General features: G+C 37.1%; 2 long non-coding RNA genes and 1 other non-coding gene across 4 annotated transcripts; 1 reads left to right on the top strand and 2 right to left on the bottom strand.

Annotated features, from left to right (window-relative positions):
* The first annotated feature begins 376 nt into the window (after positions 1-376).
* Positions 377-13,812, top strand: LOC135079457 (uncharacterized). Its single transcript, XR_010258807.1, has 3 exons — positions 377-496; positions 8,011-8,080; positions 13,718-13,812. It is a non-coding gene; the product is annotated as an uncharacterized LOC135079457 (long non-coding RNA).
* On the bottom strand, positions 6,822-6,939 carry LOC135079589 (U5 spliceosomal RNA). Its single transcript, XR_010258830.1, has one exon. It is a non-coding gene; the product is annotated as a U5 spliceosomal RNA (small nuclear RNA).
* LOC135079421 (uncharacterized) lies at positions 9,309-12,200 on the bottom strand. 2 transcript variants are annotated; one of them, XR_010258796.1, is made up of 7 exons: positions 12,037-12,200; positions 11,223-11,433; positions 10,955-11,143; positions 10,591-10,838; positions 10,333-10,506; positions 9,939-10,035; positions 9,309-9,419 (listed from the first exon to the last, which is right to left on the bottom strand). It is a non-coding gene; the product is annotated as an uncharacterized LOC135079421 (long non-coding RNA). The 2 variants fall into 2 exon arrangements; XR_010258797.1 differs by having other exon boundaries at positions 11,223-11,386.
* Positions 13,813-14,393: the final 581 nt, after the last annotated feature.

The following is a 14,393-nucleotide window of genomic DNA, read 5'->3' as shown; positions in this document are numbered from 1 at the left end:
TAAACTTTTGTGTCGGAAAGAAGTTAGAAATAAAGGGTACAGTCGTGATAAATTAATAACGCAAAAGTAGAGCTTCTTCTAGATACGACTAATTTATTATTCTTAGCAGAAGTTGTATAACAACATCTCTAGTAGAGCATTGTTTATTTTTCATCATTATAGTTTGTCGGTCATAGAATAAAAAATGTAGGTACCTACTCGTATTCGATAAATCCATAGAAAACTCTGCAGTTCTTCAAGCAAACGAAATACAATCAACTGTCACATATAAGTTTCTCATTTAATTCTGTTTATTTTTTCGACAGTTACAATGCGTCAAAGGACTAAACTTTCGTTAACATGTGGTGTAAACTTAACCTATCTTTCACAGTGGTCCCAGTCACCAGTCAGCGTGGCAGGTGGGGCTACCGATTGCCCGCCAGAAGGGTTCCGCCGTGCCGCGAGGGGTTCCTTCTCAGCCATCTTGGATCTACTCACAGCTACCGCCAACTTGACGGTGAGTTTTAAAAAAAATTAAATACCTATACTCCATATATTAAGCTTCGAATGCGAGTAACTTTTGCGGTCATCGTAGAACTGCTCATAAGAACAAACTATACTTGTCGATAAAACAAGCGACTGCCAGTCCGAAGGCTTCTTTGAGTTCCCTCGGACTTTCTTCGGATATTTCTCGATCAGCCTGGAAACGCTCACAGTTAGCCCTGCCGGGCTAGGATGCGCGCCGTGATAAATTCTTATCGATCATTTTCGTCGACAAACGTATGGGCTTATCACGTAAAATCGATAAAAAGCTTAGGCTTATTGGTTAATATTCATAATAGTAAATACCTAACAAAGTTTCACTGGTTCGATACTCCACAAGCTTAAAATAAGCATGACGAACAGAACTTGCTTATTATTGTCATCAAAAATACATTTACAAGACAACAAAAGTAATATATGTACTAGCAAACTAATGTTTTCATTCTTCTAGTTTATTATTGTAGGGACTTACACTATAAGAAGTACACACGTGAAATATTTTATCAGCCGCAACTCTACATTCAGGATCAGGTAACATAGTTAGTAGATTTTTAAGTGCTAAGTAGTAGAATGTAAGAATACCTGACTTACAAAGTTACCAAGCTTAAGCTGAGGCGCAGACCACCGACTTTTAGTTGGTCGATAGTTGGGCCAGATTTTTTGTATGAAGAATCGGCCGATACCAAATCGGTGTAATGTGCGCACTTTCATACATCTCCATACTGATTAACAGCCCGACCCGACTATCGACCAACTAATAAATCTGTAGTCTGCGCCTAGACTAAATACAGAATAGGTATTTTATTTGTGTGATTAACACTAAACCCAAACACGTGCTAAAAGTAAAAGTAAAAGGTAAAACATCCAACAATTTCCACCTCTCCAATATAAGGTCCAACTTTCCTTAAAAGGACAAACAAAACTCGTAAGTATAGCGAGAACTTCTGACGTACACCACTAAGTTCCTTTTCATCCCAAACAGTTTTTATCTTTCCATTAGTCCCTTCAGCCCGGATTAAATATCTAAATACCCACATATGCCTTTGAAGTCCGCGAATAGGGTGGAATTATTTCTGAGACGTAAGTAATTTTCTTTTACCAAGAATTTCGATTGGGGACAGTTATGCCTTTAGGGCTGAATCGATAATGCTGGCTGGCTTCGAAAGGATAGTGGCATTTAGCATAATTATTGCTGACATAAAAATAAATTATGAAAAACTACGATTTGCTGAATATTAAACTGATACCTAAAGATTGATTATGAGGGTTTTGTTGATAAAGAGATTGGGCATTATTTTCCAAACAAGTACCTGTCTAATACCCATTCCTAAGAGGGTTTTTTCTGTTATTATTATACTTATTAGCTTTCCGCCCGCGGCTTCGCCCGCGTCGAATTTTGTCTGTCACAGAAAAACTTTATCGCGCGCGTTCCTGTTTCAAAAACCGGGATAAAAACTATCCTATGTCCTTTTCCGGGACTCAAACTAATCGGTTCAGTGGTTTAGGCGTGAAAGCAAGACAGGCAGACAGAGTTACTTTCGCATTTATAATATTAGGTGATTCGATATGGTTTGTAGGTGTCTTTCTGCCAAAAAACTATAGACTGTTGCTTGTAGAGAGACCGCGGCATCTAATTAATTACTCATGTCGTTGTTCATAAAGTTTACAAAGGCTTTCGTGGTAATTATTCAAATTCCATTTTCAAAGAAAACAAAGCCTTCATTTCACGTTATTCGAGGTAAATCCCAACATAAACGATGGCTCTAAAAACAGAGCAGGATAAACAAAAATCCTGTTTAAAAATTTCTCATGAACTGGCCGCAACATTACCAGATAAATGAAGGTAGGGTAGAGAGTAAAAACTACTTTCTACCTACTCTTAGATATAATAGTTAGTTTAAACTGCAAATAGCCTTTTGCGCCGGAACCGGAAACGGCGCCATATTAGATAATAAAACGGCCTCGTGCTCGTGCCATCCGGTCGTCTGGTATGTAACTATTTGCCAAGAACTTCCCTGGACCTACATTGTTGAAGGAAACAGCTAGCTCACTAGAATAAGGAAAAATGTCGCGAACTCATATGTACACTAGCTGTAAAGCTACTGAAGTCCGGACCAATTTTCAGATATATCGTTAGCGGCCGCCCGCGACTTCGTACCTACTCGTAAAAACAGGATTTTCATACAAACTTCCAACCTCCGGTTTTACCCTTTTAGGGGTTGAATTTTGCAAAATCCCGTCTTAGTGAGCACCTACGTTCTAAAAGGAATCCCCATGCAAAATTTGAGACACCTAGCATTTGCAGTTTCTGAGATTTCGTGATGAGTGAGTCAGTCAGTTATATCATTTATGTATTCATTCAAAATATATAAGTACTTACTAAATAGTGTGATCTTTTGACGTTGAATTAAATGATGTAGAGAGAGTAGAGAGAAGATAAAATCTTTCAAATAAAGATTTGAAAGACTTTAATTGTTATTAATTTACTCAAATGTTTTTTCTAGAATTCCTATAACTATCTGTGGTATGGCTGATATTGCTCTTGTGCTGTAAATGCACTAGTATAACTCAGGAAAACTACTAAATGGGCTCTCCGGTGCGGTAATTGGATAAAACTCAAGCCATTGCTAACAAATTGCTGTTTAGAACTGGAATGGCTATGAACTAAGTTTCCCGGGATTGGTATAGTAACAATATTATGAGAATATTCATAGTATCTAGCTTCATGTAAGCAGAGCTTTTACGGAAAATATTAGGTGGACCGACGATCTGGTAAAGGTCGCGGGAAGAGCCTGGATGCGGGCAGCGCAGGACCGTGCATTGTGGAAAACCTTGGAGGAGGCCTTTGTCCAGCAGTGGACGTCATTTGGCTGAAACGAACGAACGATTAGGTAATATTTTGTGATTTTGCAGACTGACATAGGTTAAGCTGATCTTTAAAGCAACTATCTTACGTTTACCATTGGATCACAAAAGGTGACTGAGTTTATTCCGCCACTTCTCAGCACCAGCCCATATGTTGTCCCGAAGTGGTGGTAGGGCAAGCTAAATTTGGGGCGTGTAAAGCACCCTGGAAAGGGCCTATGATACTGAATAAAAGATTTGATTTGATTTCAATACAATTAACAAAATATTACCTAACTAGCGGCCGCCCGCGACTTCGTACGCGTGGATCCCGTTTTGGGTTTGGGTCCCCTTAGCGGTGGAGTTTCGTAAAATCCTTTCTTAGCGGATGCCTACGTCATAACATCTACCTGCATGCCACAGCCCTATCCGTCCAGTGGTTTGGGCTGTGCGTTGATAGACCACTATGTCAGGCAGTCAGTCAGTCACCTTTGAGTTATATATTATTAGATATCTAGGCACAATTGACAATACGAAATCACCTAACAAATATCATCTCGTTGGCAAAAACCAACGTCACAACTAGACAAACATCTGAAAGAGGGTCCTTACTTTTCCTCACAAAATATGCTTTAAAACTTCATCCTCTCTCGACCCTTGTAACATGTTTCATAAAAGCCACAAAACATCTAAAGCCGATGTTGTAAATTCGCTCATATTTTCATGACTTCGGGGATTAAGTAAGTAGGCATTTCCGAAAGAAAAACTTGGGAATGTAATGTTTTTCTCGCTAACAGAAAATAATAATGATTCAGAGAAATATTACTACAGGCTTGTTTCAGCCTGAGGCATGGTGGTAAATCTAGTAAACCATGCCACGAACATTGGCAAAATGTAGCTTTATTTCGCTTTATTTTAGCCTACCTAAATTATGAAAGTAACATTAAACATTTTGATTGATTAAGTAAGATCACTATGAAATTAATAACTAACATACGCCCGTATTCACAAACGATGCTTGCTTAAGTGAAGCAGCAAATCGAACGCACAGCGTTGAATAGAGCTCTGTGACTGGTTCGTGTGTCACTCTGTGCGTCCACGCGCACTGGGAGACCTCATGTAATGTTTGTGAATATGGGCGATAATGTATAAATAAGGAAGGAGGGACTTCTAATGATACTGACACTCAAACAAAAGAATATCACTGTCGATAATGGATGGTCCGCTCGTCAATATACATACTTTAGTAGTTTAGTGTTATGTAGAGGCGAAATGCGACCTCCCAAATCAATATTATTCCTTTCAGGTCACTCACACAGAGGTTTCATCTCTACACATCTCTCTATCTACCGTTTACATTCGTTTATCTGGACAGTGGACACAGAGAATCGGCAGGCGATACGAGTTTTCCAGTTCTTGATTTCATAAACATACAACTGTGTGATTAGCGTGTACCAAATTGGAACATCCTATAAAGGCGGGCGCAAGCGCAGATGCGTGTGGCGGACGACTGGACGGACGGGGCTTTGTGTATTATCTACGCACACAACGACAATGCGTACCCAACCGGTCTGCGATCGCGATCGAACGTCGAGTCTTTCGTCATCGTAGTGCGCACTCGCTAAAATAATGTTTTGTATATCTGAAAGTGTTGTGAATGCTTATACTAAAACGTTTGTTTTTATTTGTATAGAGAACAATAGTGTCTAGACAAACCTAAAGAGGATTTAGGACGCTATTTGGATCAAATATGTAATTGCTCAATAATGAATAATAAATAAATAAATAAATAAATAATTTGAAAAATAAAACAGTGAAGCCATTGATAGCAGTGCCAGTTTCCATGGCAAGGCGCTACCTGCACGAAATTATCCAATTTACGGTAGCGCACCGTCCGGCAATTTTCCGGTGACCGGCCATCCGGATCGGAGGCATTCCGGTTCGTTATAACGAAGACAATCTCGTTATCCGATGATACGAACACCGGGTTTTATGACTGAATATTTCGTAAAGGATACTAAAAAGCAATATTTATTTTTACTCCTGTTAATATTTACGATTTGTTATAAAATATTGAAATGCCAATCAGCGAAAACCATACTCTTTGGTAGTATCCAATACGTTACTAACAAGATAGACAAAAAGAGGAGATTCATCATACTTACGTACATAGTAAGGTGCCGTGTCGTGAAACGTAATTTACTCGAGAATACGTTGTTTTGGCTTTATTCGTCCCTCTCATTCAAGTTGTATTTGCGGAGTCTGTTGAATAGACCTAGTGGGGTATTCCACACACGTGCGCACAATTTACGGGCGTCGGGCAATTCCACTATAAGTAATCGGTTCCACAGTCAAATGGGCTATGCGGTTTTATTTTAGCCCTAATGGATTTGAGATCAGAACATAATTATTAATTTAGGTAACCTGCTCAGTATTTTAGATCAGACACAAAGAGAATATGCTTTAACTAAGTATTTATTTAAAAGTATATCATCGATATAAAACTCATAAAACTAATTTATTTCTGTAAGTTGGCTTTAAAAAAGCACTTTTACACGTTCCAGTATTAACCCTACCACTGCTTCAGGACAATAAATGGGCCAGTGCTGAGAAGAAGCAGCGCAAGAAACTCAGAAACTATTATTAAATAAAAATAATTAACATAATTAAATTTTAATTTATTTGGTTATAGTTACTTTAATACGTCTCGTACCATTTATGGAACAAGTATTTGTATAAAACTTTTTGATACCAATCGATTTAACAAAAACCGACGGAAATAGGGGACTATTTCCTAACGCTTTCGATCTCGATCCGCAACTATTCTTACTAGTCAACAATTAGGTTGACTGTCAATTGCCAGTTATGAAAACCATTTCCATCCATTCGCAATCACCGATTGATTGGCCTGTCGCTCATCGTTGTTAACAGAGTTAGCGCTGGACAGCCGATTAGCCAACTAGCGTAGTGGTGTGGCACGATTTCAGCTTTGGCTTACCTACTTTTACAGGTTTCGCCCGCCATTTCAGCTTTAAAATGACGTAATTCATGTGCGATAAGCTTAACTCGTTTATTGGCTGCTATTTCAGCTATAAAATGTCGTTGCGTACGCTGTGGGTTGTGGGCTTACTTTCACTGCTACTTACTTGCGGTTATTTTAGTGTTAGGGCCGATTTTTCAATCGTCGGATAACTTATAACTTAAGAATAAACTTGTCATTTTGACATAAGTATATTCCATATTGGAACTGTCATTAAGCCAAACTTATTCTTCAGATAAAAGTTATCCGACGATTTAAAAATCAGCCCTTAGTTGTAAAATAAAACTTAGTTTGCACTATAAATTCTAACAACATACGCCGAAATCTAATTAAATACAAATAGGTACCAGTTTACCGGGAATATAGGATTACGGGAATACCTATTTGCCGATCTCATCATTACTTTCAGTTTCTAAACCCCGCGTGAGCAGGGCTTTTCAAAAATAGAGTTAGACTCATTTGAGTGTTCCCCTCCACGGAAATCTTTAGTAAAAGGCGAAAGATTTATACGTATTGAAGGGAAACCAGAGTGACGTTGTTGGCGGTCGCCGGACTACTTAAGTTCTGGAAAAAATCAAATGATACCGCGAGTCAACTCAGCACAGCTCCATCTAGCGGCGCTAATGAGAAACACGACATGTGACTGCTTGTGCTTGTAATAGCAATCACGTAATGTAGACTCAACATTGTGCATTGTAGAGACTGCTTGGGGCTCTTCTTTTTGTTGAGTTTTATTGTAATTTAAAAGCTTATTTTAAAAGTAGCCAAAAAACATGTTTGAGAATAAGTTTTCATATTTTTTTTTAATTTAGTTGCCTATTTAGATGGGTAACTATTCAGTTGACACCATAAAATCCATTATAAATAGCAAGCATTATTCCAATCGATAAAAAATGGCAGTGAATCGTTAAAGTTAATAATTGGCTTGTGCAATGGCCCAATGGACGACCTGTTATCGCCGTATTTGATGAAGCCAGGATATTTTAAAACAAACTTAATTTACCGCCAAGCTGAATTAATTGGCAACTCGTGTCGGTTCTGCTGTATTGAAAAATATTTAAACACCAGATTGGTATGGGAATTGGGAACACAAACAAGTTAATTCGCATCATAAAACTCAATTATGAAGTCGAATTTGGAAAAAAAAGCACGCAGTAAGCGTGTCGTCGTGAATAGAGTATTCGGTAGTACCTACCTATGGTGTACCTACTTATTCTTTGCGAACTAGTCTAAGTCAATACTTAAGTAACTACACCCTTTTTTTTACAAACGACTGTCCTCTCAGTGTCTGGAAAAGATCGCTTCCTCCTAGCTAGCGATAAGACAGCCTGTTCACCCTGTCTTTTCTTTTAGGTCAGTTTGGTGTATAGTGTAACATTAAAGTATTACTTAAATTCTATAACTCTATCTATAATTTGCATAGGTATCTTAGGCTACGAGTATATCTACCTACTTAGATACTTTTTACTTATTTTAGGTTTTAATCATTAAAACCAGTGGCAGTAGTAAGTAATTAAAAGTGTCCTTGTAAGTAATAACCTGCCCTGCCTATCTACAAAATAAAACTAATTCCAGTAAGTACTTACTATAAATGCCTGTTTCAGGAGCACTCGGACGGGGCGACCACGCCGCGCAACGACAAATCCGGAGCCCACTCGCCAGCCGCTAATGAAGGTAGTTACATAATCTATCCAGTGGCGGGGCAAGACCTAAATTTGATGTGGGCAAGACAGATTTCGCGAGGCCTTGTTCTGTAGCGACCTGAAGACGGATTTTATAAAAAAAAAAAACGGGTCAACGGTCTATTCATTGACAGTTTCTGATTTCTTGATTCAGTGATTATTTTTAAAGGAATATTGCGCCAAAGAATAATGTTCGTCACTTAAAACCGTGTTGTTGCTTAATTTTGTGTCTGGTTATGGCTGAATTTGTTTGGAAAAAAATATATATTTTTAACTACATTGTTTAGCTATCAAGAATTTATATTTAATAGTCAATGTTTCCATTTATTGTGATATTATCATCTCCACCTTGTATACATTTTTTCAAAATTTTTGATGCGCGAGGCCCCTTGTTCCGCGGGGCCGTAGGCGGTGGCCCACGTCGCCTACGCCTTACGCCGCCACTGAATCTATCCGGATTAAAGGTTATCAGATACTAACAGGGAGAAGTCATTGTCATACCAGTGTGACCAGCCTTCACGAGGACATGGGGGTGGAGAGAGAAGTGATGTCTATGGTATGACTTAGATACCCAGATAACAATTTAAACTTGAATCTGACTTGCAGTAAGTTTGATGTATCAAAAATGAAGCTTTGTTTCAAATTTGCCATGGCAAGTATATAAACTTGAGGCAAGTTTAAATCAAACTTTCTAGTTTCCGAGCGACAAACTTGCATTAATGTGTTTCTATAAAGTATATGCAAGTTTGCCTTAACAAACTTGCATTATGTCTGCTTCTATAAATTATATGTAAGTTTGCCTTAACAAACTTGCATTATGTCTGCTTCTATAAATTATATGTAAGTTTGCCTTAACAAACTTGCATTATGTCTGCTTCTACAGGGTGTTAGGTAAATGGGTATATGAGCCGACACTAGCCCATGTTAACATGAGCATATAAATGGTATGGTGAAGTCAGAAAATTGATATCTTCATTTTAATTATTTTAATTTTCATACAAATCGGATTTTATAAAATTTATTTTGTATGAAAATGTAAAAAAATAAAATGATGACATCAAATTTCTGACTTCACCATACCATTTATATGCCCATGTTAACATGGGCTAGTGTCGGCTCATATACCCATTTACCTAACACCCTGTATAAATAATATGTAAGTTTGCCTTAACAAACTTGCAATGAATATGCATGTTTGACATTAAATAAAACAACAAACATAACATATATTTTTTTATTATTTATACTTTTATCTTATCTTACTTTAAATGAGAAAAAATCGGTTTCATGGTCGCCGCTATTGGTTTTTTTCTTTATTTTGTGTTTCTGCTCTGAAACAAAAAGAAACAAGTATATTTATCACAGGTTAAGACATTATTTTCATTTAATTGTATAAGTTTCTGTACTACTAACAAAATTATGAACTATGTCTGAAATAAATATATTTATAGTAATCCTTAAAAACTACTATAAGGGTAAGGGGTTATTAGTTAAAATTCTGAAAGGAGCACATCTAAAATTTGTAAATCACTAGGTACATAGTATAAAAGAAAGTCGCTGTCTGTCTGTCCCTTGTGTAATAATAATGTAATATATGTATAACTAGCGACCCGCCCCGGATTCGTATGGGGTTCTATTATATAACCTTTCTCATAAATCCCTCTAACTATTGTTGAAAACCGCATCAAAATCCGTTGCATAGTTTTAAAGATTTAAGCATATGTATATAGGAACAGACAGCGACAGCAACTTTGTTTTATACATATGTATAATACATGTACCCGTGTGAAGCCGGGGCGGGTCGCTAGTGTAAAATAAAATACATCTAATGTAAATAAATTAAATCTTACCTTCTTGAAAGTCTAACTTTAGCTTGATTTAGCCAATCACTTATAATTTCTTTTAGACTGTCTTCAGTTACATCTTCGTTGATTTTTCTACATATTTCTGAAAAATAAAATAAAAATAATTAACACTAACAAACACGAATGATTCAGAAAATAATAGTAGTAGGTATATTGAGAGATATACAGGTGTATCTTAATGAATTCATTGGCAACCTTGCAGGGGGAAGCTCAGACCATCATTATGAACAACTTTATTTTCGTGATCAGTTTTTGTATGAAAACAGGAAAAATTGGTCATAGGAAAAGTTCATAATGATGGTCTGAGCCACCCCCTGCAAGGTTGCCTATGAATTCATTTACACCCTGTATAAGTTTGTAATAAAATAAAGGTACTTACGAAAGATTAATTTATAGGTTTCTGTACTCATAAATGACTTTTTATTCGAATTTTTCATCTGTTTCCCAGTTAACGAATACAACTCGGCTATACATCATCTAGAATTATTTGTCTCAACATATTAGTCGTAAGGCTTCTTACATTTCTGCCGCCAATACCAGACAAAAATGACATCTGAAATTTAATTAAAGTAGCATTAGAATGTTTTCATAGAATAATAAAATTTGCCCTGTGTTTAAGTATTTAATTTATACATACTATTGCCTGTATTCTTGTTTATTTTTAAATGGTCATCGAAATTATTAAAACTTGCAATATCTTTACTGGTAGACTTGCCAAAAGTTCTGAAAGACCTGCATTGTCATCTGTTGGTGAAAATGTTTCTTCGGACCTAGCTAACGGTAAATCCAATTTTCTATTGATTTCAGCCATTTGGTTAGCTAGGTCTGACACAATCTGAATCATATGACTCTGCTGTATAGCATATTGCTTGTTTGTAATGCACTCTGTAACAAATAAAAAAACATGGAAAAGTCATAACTAAAACAAGTGAAAATATGAAATTTTGTCGCATTGCATCTTTGACGAGAGAAGCTCATTGCATGTTATAAAAACCTGTTACCTGATTGGCAGTTAACAGCTTTGAGTTGTGTTTGCTTGGCCTCTTTAGAACCGGAGGTGACTGGGTAATTTACAGCAGACATTATGTCCACTGTCACTTCATTTGTAACATCATTTTCTGCTTCGTCTGAGTCCAAATTTCAGGTTTCTTCCGCTTTTTTTAAATGTAATCGTGCTTCGCCATAAGTTTCTGAAATAAATAAAAAAGTCTCACAATAGTAGAATCTAGTTATAACTTAGCAATACAAAAATAAAGAAAATTATTTTACCATAACTTTTAAGTATTTTTATTTGATATTGTGACCATGTTGCTTCAGGTGCAGGCATCTTCTTCAAGTTTGTTTTTGATTTCTTCAGTGCATACATTAGGGTAATAACAAGTGTTGGTATCTTAACCACTTTGATGAAACTATGCCAGGAGCATCATCTTCATCTAAAAATGTAACCAAAAAAAATTTTTTTGATTCCATTATGCAAAGTCTGAAACCAAATAACACTATTAATTATAATTATATTATATAATAATAGATAGGTATGTAGGAGGAAATTTATGTTACCTTTGCTAAGACATAACTAACAATTTTAAGAATTAAACGAGGTAGGATAAAAGTACATGATAAGGTGGATAGGATGTTTAGGGGGTATTTTATATTTACATTTACAATTTTGAAGTGCTATGAGTGTAGCATTTTCATAGCAACATGATAATTATTGAAAGGAAAAACTATGACTTTTCCATCAATGTCAGTCACTGTACAGCAATTAATTTATTTTATTTGAGGATATTTGTTAATTTTAGACGTTCTATTTATGTATTATTTTCCAATTGCAGTGCAAGACAGGGTCCACGATGTACATTTACAACTTACAATAACACCTTTCTGTTACACATAGATAATTAGAAATAGATATTGAGTAATATGCATAACTAAACAGGATCGAACATGTAGGAACTATTTAGGGTTAGGAACACTTGGAACACGTTGCCTGGGTTTGAAAGTAGGTAAATAAGGTTTAAGGGATAGATATGAACTACATATTATCATTAATTCTGTTTGTAAAAGTAAAAATAAATGAACTAACCTTTAATCTTCAGCACGTCACGCGTCCAATTCGCACAACAGAAGCGTTTATTAAATAAAACACCGTGCAAAACAAAAAAACTTGTAGGTTCTACGTTCTACCACTGATTTTGTGCACTGCAAAACACAGATTAGAAGAGAGTATGCTGCAAAAGTGCAAGCAAAACACTTGGCTGTTTTTTCTTCCGGAACCGGAAGTTTTTGTTTTCTTTTTTATGGCTTCGGGCGAGTGACGTTGGCGTATGACCACTAGTGATTATTTGCAGTGTTGCCAGTCGGGTCTTGTCAGAAATTACCAGAAATATAAAAAAATGTAACCTTTTTGAATAAAAAGTAACCTTCATACGGGGGGGGGGGGGGGGGTGCGGAGCGATTGTGTAAGGTTGTTCATGGATGGTTCATGTTTACCTAAATTCGAAATTTTGACCATTCCATGAAGACCGAAAAGTGACCGGTCGTATAAAACCGTTTCATGGATTTGCGTTTTATTATCAAAAAAACATTTGCTAAAACTCATTGTCTTTAACAAATAATAAATCAAATTCATGTTTAAATGCAGTTTATGACATAATTTTTAAATTGTCACTATTAATATTTTTACTGAATAACCTGTAAAAGTTAATTCTACAATTTCTGAAAAATCACCTAAAAGTAACCTTTTCATTAGTGTAACCAATGCAGTTCAAAAGTAACCTAAAAGGTTACAAAAGTAACCTTCTGGCAACACTGATTATTTGCTCCATGCGTATGACAGTTTAACGCAAGTTTGTAACAAACAAAAAACTAACTTGATACTTCATCTTTGAAACATAGCGCAAAATGCAAACTTGCTTCAAAATTAAAAAAGCCTTGAAACATCATACCTAAATCAAAAAGCTTACAGCAATATTGCCACAAACTTGATTTGTCATATTTGACGTGACAATCTAATTTCAAATAAAAATCATATTTGCAGCAAGTTCGCTTGCTATCTGGGTAGTGCATAAGCACACAAAGCACACCTATCCGTGCGCGATAAGTTTGATATCTAACTATTAATTGCGTTTAATCGGTTGGGTTGGGGGAGGGGACGCGCATTCCACGGACCGGCAAACTTACCGCGAACGGGTAGTAGGTTCCTGCGGTCAAGAAAACAGTAGGGTACCTCTTAAATACATATCTAAGTATATAATGTGTTCCTCCTTTACTCCCTTTTAGCCTAAAAGTTAATGGTAAGAGAATTGTTCCGTCCGCTGTGATGCCTCTGATTTATGTAAGTCATTGTATCGGGGAGAATCAGAAATCTATCCAAAAACATAAATGGGGGCGGCCTTCCTCGGCGAAAAATAATTAGAATGCTCAATCTTTGGCCGACAAGAGTCATTTGGAATATTTTTAACATGGAAGAATTTTTTAACTATTTTTTCTTGAAATCTCATCAATTCTGTAACATTTTATAAATAGAAACTTCTACCCTTCAGTTTTTTTACCAGTTAATTATTATAGATAGGTACCTACCTACTATGATGATCTTGTAATGTATAAAACACGAAAGTTAGCGAGAATGAATGGGGGATGTTTGTAACTTTTTCGTGCAAAAAGTAGGTCGATCTTGATGAAATTTTCCGAAAAAACCGGGAGTTAAACTGTGAATCTGACCACCTCTCTAGATACCAGCTCATAATCACTGTGAACGTTTCCAGGGGAAGAGGCGGTGAGCGAGAGGTGATGGTCGGCCAGCACGCTCCTCGACCGCTTGGCGCAGCGCGGCTTCGCGGCCGACACCCGGCTGGCGCTGCCGCCGACAGGTAGGATGGGTTGGCACCCCCCCGTCATAAGGGGTCATCCATAAAGTACGTCACACGTAAAGAGGGGGGGGCTCAGAAATGTGACCACCTGTGTGTGACAAGGACGGAGGGGGGCTCAAAAAATCATGAAATTCGTGTGACGTACTTTATGGATGGCCCCTAAGTCGTAAGGCACCCCCTTGGTACCCCCCAGGATTTGGAGTTACCTACCGATTCGAAGATTGAAAGAGAGACCGCGGACTTGCCATGCAGATGCGCCAGTGAGTACTAATGTGCGTGACTTGTGTCACCCCCTGATGCTTGGCACACTGGATTGGACGGATTCGTGGATTCGGCAGATTCTTGTGATTCAATCAACGGATTAGCTATACGACAGAAATACAGTCGTGCTCAAAAAGATTCCCCTTCACCACTATACTAACGGTAAAGACCAATCCCACCGCTGCAACTCCTGAGTACTTGCCAGGATCCCTGACAGATCCTTCCAACCTAATGAAGGTCAAGTTTGTCCCGGTGCAAAGTTAAACTGTCTTTGGACCCGAAACGAAATTGATTGGAACTTATAAGTAAC

The sequence above is a fragment of the Ostrinia nubilalis genome, chromosome 16 (assembly GCF_963855985.1).
Source record: "Ostrinia nubilalis chromosome 16, ilOstNubi1.1, whole genome shotgun sequence".
Classification (NCBI taxonomy): Eukaryota; Metazoa; Arthropoda; class Insecta; order Lepidoptera; family Crambidae; genus Ostrinia; species Ostrinia nubilalis.
The sequence above is the reverse complement of the archived record's forward strand: the minus strand, read 5'-3'. Positions and strand labels throughout refer to the sequence as shown.